Here is a 6,807-nt window from a genome sequence, read left to right on the forward strand (position 1 = left end):
AAATATATTTCAATAAAAAAAATCAAATTATTATTCCACTAACATTGCAGTTAAAATGAACAATAGCTGGAGGCTCACACGTACATATTTTCATGAATTGACTTGAAAAATCAAAGCTTATTCTAAATACATTTACACCGACAGTAAGAATCACTTTAAATGATAAAGGAAAAAATTGAGAAATGAACCATAGGTTTGAAGATTAGAAGTATTCACATTAGAGTAATAAAAAAAAACACTTCCCCCAACATTTGTTTAAAATTAATAATTTAAGTATTCCTTCCTTATTTCCATCCAAGGAAATCCTACGTTCTCTGGGAGCAACGTATAGATGCATAAAGCAAAGCAAACGAAGAAAAAAGACACTGTTAGAATAGGCAGACAAGCATTAAGAAAATAAATAAGAGAATAATTCACAGTAACTTGTTTCCTAAATGTTGTTCTTCCAAATTCCATCAACTCTCCAACAGTTTCATTGAACGCCTTTAGACAGAAAACATTTCTCAAGCCAGTTTAGTAACTGCACAGAGTAATATCCCCAAAAAAGGAAAATCCCTTTGCTCATTTATGAGTACAACATTCTTCAGTCAGTCTCCAAAGAGGAAAAAAAATACAACAACGCCTCTATATTCCTCTTTTTATGGAAGAAACAGCAAAATCCCACCAGAGGCAAATGAGCAGACACCCAAACAGCTTCTTCTCCTCTCTACATCTCCAACACCTACCTTATTTTTTTTTTTCCTCCAAAATTAGATATTTCATCTGGAAGTAAAGGCAAAAGACCACCTTCTAAGCCATCGCGTGTCTTGAAGATCCTGCTTCTCCATCACCCAGCCTCCTGCTGCTCCCCTACTACTCTAACCCCATTATCCAACCCATCACAACGTTGAAGGGGGACAACTTCACTCATTAACCCTCCCAGCTGATTAATTAATTAGCATCAGGTGTGATTGCACTCTGTTAGCACTAAGAGCACTTGTTCTTGTGGCCAGGGCCCCCATCCATGCAGGAACCAATGTGAAATTGTTGAACTTGGGTGGTGGTTTTACTACGGGGTTATCTTTACTTCCCATTTTCCACCTTGATACCTGAGCTGAAACGACAGCCGAACACATTGCACTGAGCTTGGTGAGCCCAGTGGTGGTAGAACAATTTAGTAATTAATCGCAGATCTGCTCAGAAACAACCTACCAGCACTCCCCCTTGCAGGTGAGCTGCATCTTTTGGTGCTAATTCCGAAGATGTTCTCAGAGACAAAGGAAACCTGCAGACAAACTACACGAGGGAGTGGAAAGCTGCTTTACGCTGAGATAAGACACTGGATGTGGGAAGCAGCGATGATTTATGGGCTGCTGAGAATGTCCTGGTTTGTATTAGTTACGAGAGTTTCAGCAGTTGGTGATGGAGCAATTAATTGTCTGTGCGTTTCCTCCTCCAGCCAAGTTCTCGCAGGTACCCACGGCAGCTGCACCGTTGCATAAATTGGGTGATGAGGAAACGGAGCTTCTAGATGAAAGTGAAAGCTCTGACTCACCCCTTAGGGTTAATTGATAACTGAGGTAATCCACCTGGAGCCAACTGTTAGCTGGCTTCCTGGCATTATTAAGCAATTTTCACTAATAAAAAAAAAAAAAATAGAGTGATATGGCCACTGAAAAATTGAAAATAGGGTGGGATGGAGTCCATCCATCTGGCCAAAGACACAACAAGACCTAAAGTCACCTTCAGCTCCATCTATACGATGTCTCGTGATGACAGCAGTCACTGAAAAGGTTCCCTCGTGTCCTACAATGTTTTCCACGATGTAACGTGGTGTGATGTTGGCTGCTTTCACAACAGAAAGTCTAAAGGTGGTTTTGATCTCCAACCTGCCTTTGAAGAGCCATCTTGGGTCTTCTTTGAAGAGCCATCTTGGCAGCTCAGAACATTTCCTAATATCAAAGCATGCAAATCAGTCCACTCTTACCGTGGTTTTAACTATAAAGACAACACAAAGAGCACGGGAATTAGGTTAAGTTACACTGCAAACAATAAACTTAAGCCCAGTGTTGAAACGTATCCAGTAGAGGTAGGATATGAATGATTTTCCTGGCACGTGTAAAATACCAACTTCCCAAAAAGACATGGGATGAGAGTGACATCAGTGTTTCCAGTTTGGGAAATGCAGTTATGTCGCAGTTACATTTATTTTTTCCATCCTACATCTATCATCCCTTCTAATTCTCCTATCGGCAAGGTAAAGATGACACAGATGGCAATACGTACGTGCTGACCTCACTTTGAATTCATTCAAATATGACTGGTTTCTGTTCTGGAGAAGCACAGATGTTTGATCTCTTTCCTTGCACGGATTGACCAGGAAGATGATAAAGCAGAAAACCACGAAATTTTACAAGGATGTTACATTTTTGCAAGGGCAGAGCATCACTCACGCTGGACAGCAATGAACTAAAACCATCTTTGTTTCAGACTTCAAATGAAAACGTGAAGTTGAGTCAACGGCAATCCCGTGGAAACAAAATGCACCTCTCATCCCCAATCCTTTAGGTTTAGAGATATAAATCCCAGCACAGGACTGTGAGGGGTGAGCCAACACACAGCTCCGAATCCGACAGCAGACTTCCTCTGTTCTTATTTATTAAAGTCAGGTGAATCTGTCGGGATGAGCATGGCTTTTTCCGAGGTACCTTTCAGACTTTCCCTTCGCTGGAAGAAGCCCAGCACCACGCAGTGCATACCAGCTCTTGCCCATTCCTAGGATATTTCGCCGTGCTGCAGAGAAACGTACTCAGGCTTCATCCTCCACTTCAAGCACGTGCAGGATCGCGCTACAAAGCATGTGGTGAACTCCTTGCCCAGGCTGTATTTCCCCGCGGGACGGCTCAGGTTCATCTCTTCTCTCTCCTACTGACAAGAACGGAGGTGAGATGTCGTAGATGCAATATCACGCACATTTGGGGCACATTAGCTGGGGTCACCCAAGATGCACGGGGCAATTTGAGGTCAGTTTTCCTCTCCTGTCTGCACAAATCCAGGTTAATCCTTGGGTGGATTACGCTCCGTAACTGTAAGGACCGAATTTCAAGCCATGATGACAAGAGGTGTGTCCACACCACACAACTCTCCCAGACTGAAAGTTTGCAATTAAATAAGGAAATAAACCAGCACAATGCGTGTTTTGAAGCTCCGTGGTTTGCTCTGTAGCTTTTCCTTGTACAGGATTTGCCTTCAGCCAGGAGGCAGAGAGGGTCACCATGTCCCAGCACTGCCTGTGACACAAAGCCCTGCCTGCCCTCCAACTCACAAAGATTTATGAGCCCTTCCTTCAATCTCACAAGCCTCAATTTCACCCCGTAACCTCTCCCGAACCCGCAGTGAGTCAGCACAACTTGTCTGCGGAGGCAAGATCGATGCACGGCTCTGGAGCAGATAAAGCCTGTCCCCGGGTCAGCCAGGAGGCGTTTTGGCCATATTATTGCTGTCCCTTCTCCCATCCCATGCCCCCGGAGATGCTCCGGCTGACGTTGCCTCGCTCACCCTCCCAAAAGAAGCCAAGGTCATGGCACAAATCTGCTCAGAACCAAGTTAGCTTCCAGCGTCTATACACAAATCTTGTCCCACAAGTGTTTTTGGGGCCGCCGGAGAAGTTTTCTTCCAACTGGGAGGAAAAGACGAGCGCTGTCAATTGGCACATACGAGCGAGAACGTGGCTGGCAAAACTATTTTCCCTGGGGTCTTGGCCAAACCCTTCCCACGTGGTCACGTCCCGACTCCCCAAAGTCTCTCAGAAAAGATAAATAAAAATAAAAACCTAAATTTGATGCCATATTGTGCTTTTTTTTTTTTAGGGTACGGGTCAACAGCGAGAGCGAGCCCTCCCCTGTGCCGATACAGCCACAGCCCTTGATCTGGGAAGTCAAACCGACCGTCCTAAACCACTTTCTGTCTTAAAAGTTGCTCTGCAAATGCATCACGGTCCTCGTCTTGAAGCAGCACTGCCTGCAAATGGCATGGCATGAGATGCGGCTTCTTTTATCCCCAGCAGAGGAGGGCTGGGGGCTGACGCCTGAAAGGATGCTTTTCTTTGGCGACGCCAACAGTATCCTCAGTAGATTTCTCCCCCCCACCTCCCCCTCCCACCCTAACCCACTTTCACAAAGGCAAAAAAAAAAAAACAACCATAAATGGCTCCTGTAGTGTCTGCAATGTAAAGAATTAGCTGAATGGGAAGAAATGAAGCATGGTCTTTATGTCCTAGTTACAGTCAGTGCAAACATCGCCGCTAATCCCTGTCGTTGGAGGGGACTGGGGAAGAGGCACAGATAGATCCCACTGGGAGCATTTTGTCTGTCTCAATCTGCACTCCAGATCACTTTTTTTTTGTGTGTGTGTAATAAGATTGAGTTGTATTAAGAGGCCTGTGTAAAACGTAAAGCTGGAGGGGGTGGGGGGGAGGATATTGTGCGCGGTTTCTGCCACCAAACCTAGCACCTACAAGTCTTCATGTGCGGGGAGGTCTTAGCAACCCATTCATTTCGGGGGAGAAAAAGCAAGCTATTCATTCCCTGCAAATCCCCTTTTGCCATGGCAACCTCCCCCCCCCCTTTGCCACCCCCTCGCACACACCAGTTGCTCGCAGGGGCTGCTTGAAACAAGACAACAAAAAAACAAACCTTCGCCCGGCCCGCGCTGACGGGTCCTGCTTTGCATTTTCTGGACTCCAGCCCCTGCTCCAGAGCGGGATCAACCCAGTAACAGGGGAAGGAAGGGACAAAAGTGATGCTGTCACCTTGCCTCGTCCCCTTTTACCCCTGGTGGCATCACAGCCGTGTCCCCAAACGGGACCATCCAGGAGATGGCGCGTCCTGTCCCCCCGGTGAGGGTGGTCGTGCCACGGGGATGACTTGGGGCGTTTTTATTTCTATTCTTTGTGCCAAGGAGAGGGTTTGGGGGTGCCAAATCCCCTATAGCCAAGCAGGATCAGCCCTGTTTGCTGCTGGGCCTTCCACAGGAGCACACAGCCTCATCCCAAGAGTTTCTGGAGGCCAGCCCAGCTCCCACCGGTCTGGGGACCTCCAGCCATCCTTGGAGACGAGTCCCACATCCCACAGCTCATGGATGCAAAGAGCAATCCCAGTTTGTGTTGTTTGTGGGGCTTTTAGAGGGTCACCAACGCCATGTTCAGGCTGCTGGGGAAGCCACAAAGGTTACAGGGGCCTTCCTGGCATGACAGCTTCAGCTCAAGGTCTTCCTTCTACCTGTCTGCCTCTCCCCTTTCCTCGTATCCCACCTCTTCGGAGCCATTAGACCTGCAGGAAGGGCTGGGATAAAGGAACAAGATTCCACGTGGCCAAGGATTTTTGGGACTTATGCATTTTGATCTTGTTTAAACCACATCTTGAGTTACAACTTCAATCAGAGCAACTCAAGACAGAGATAAATGACCTGCCTCTGTCTCACTGGAGGAAAAACTCTTCCCAGAAGGTGTGATTCCTCTTGTTACCTGAACAGAGATCGATGTTCTGCTACAGGGGGCTCATTTAGCAAGAAATGAAGCAGGGAAATGCCAATCAAAACCCAGTGCCAAGACGACAAGACCTCAGCGCGTGTCTTCAATTTTGCAGCATCACCACATCCAGCACCTCTGCTTCCCACAGCTGAAAAACGCCTCGTTTCTTGGTTAACCTGAAATAACATTCGAGAACAAATAAGGGATTTGTGGCAGAAACACGATTTAATTAAAAAGGAGAATTAAGAACAGGTTTTGATTAAGGATTAATGACTCGTTTTATTTTTTATAAATGCAGAGAGAATGCAAAACGCCAGGAAATAAAAGTAAGTCTTTGCACAAGGCATTTTTAGGCGAAATCCCAGCAATACCACAGATTTTATCCTCCACTTCATTATTGACTGAGGTAAACGAAACCCTGCCGGTGACCCAGACTTTTCCCCGCTACGTCCTGGGCATAAAACCTTTCCTCTCCCCAGGCAAACACGGCTGGCCAGTCGGTCACACCACAGCCTGTTAATGTGGGGATATTTTAAACACCCTCCAGAACCTCTGGCAAATGGCTCCGCGTGGGTTTTTCAAAGTACACAACCAATTTCCTGATTTTTAGTGGCTCTCCTCCCTCAAGAGTTTCTCGTCTCTGCAGGACCCCTCGGCCTTCCCAGAAGATCCAGCACATCCCGGGGTCTGCCCCAGCTGCAGCCGAAATAAAAAAAAAAAAAAGGAATTTGAGAGTCTTCAGAAAACAAATTGTCTGCTCCTAAAATTGCCACCCAATTCAGCTGAATGGCACTTTTGCAGGACCGTGCTCCTCTGCATTCCCAATAACGAGCTTTTGAGATGCTTGGATGTCTAGAAGTTAGTCGAGATGAAACCCACCGACAAGCCTCCCCCGAAATAAATCCTTTGGTGACAGGCTTTGGCTCCCACAACGCACCGCGATCGCGGGACTGGGGTGAGAAAAGGGGAGGAAAAGCAATCCAAAGGCCCTCTCCGCTCTCCAATTTGCACTCAGAAGGCTCTGACGTGAGTAAAGGCAGATGAAAAAGTAAGCGGCTGTGGAAATGACAGCTCCCAGCTGTCTGGCCTGCCTCTTCCCCCCAACAGCGTCCCCGTGTACATGGCACAGACAGCCTGGCTCAGGCAGCAGCTGTTAAACCCCTGGAAATTTCACAGAGATTTGGGGGTTTCTTTCATATGGGATGAGTAAGCTGCAGCTGTTGAGCAGCTGCTCCGTGGGAGCTTAACCACCCGTGCGGCAGAGCTGGGGACGTTGGCACAAGTACCTGGGAGCAGGA

At 47.0% G+C, this 6,807-nt stretch overlaps 1 long non-coding RNA gene across 1 annotated transcript; it reads left to right on the forward strand.

Moving 5' to 3' along the window:
- The first annotated feature begins 1,152 nt into the window (after positions 1 to 1,152).
- Positions 1,153 to 3,821, forward strand: LOC137846746 (uncharacterized). The gene is made up of 2 exons (XR_011090628.1): positions 1,153 to 2,922; positions 3,036 to 3,821. It is a non-coding gene; the product is annotated as an uncharacterized lncRNA (long non-coding RNA).
- The last annotated feature ends 2,986 nt before the right edge of the window (positions 3,822 to 6,807 follow it).

Source organism: Anas acuta, chromosome W (assembly GCF_963932015.1).
Source record: "Anas acuta chromosome W, bAnaAcu1.1, whole genome shotgun sequence".
NCBI classification, from domain to species: Eukaryota; Metazoa; Chordata; class Aves; order Anseriformes; family Anatidae; genus Anas; species Anas acuta.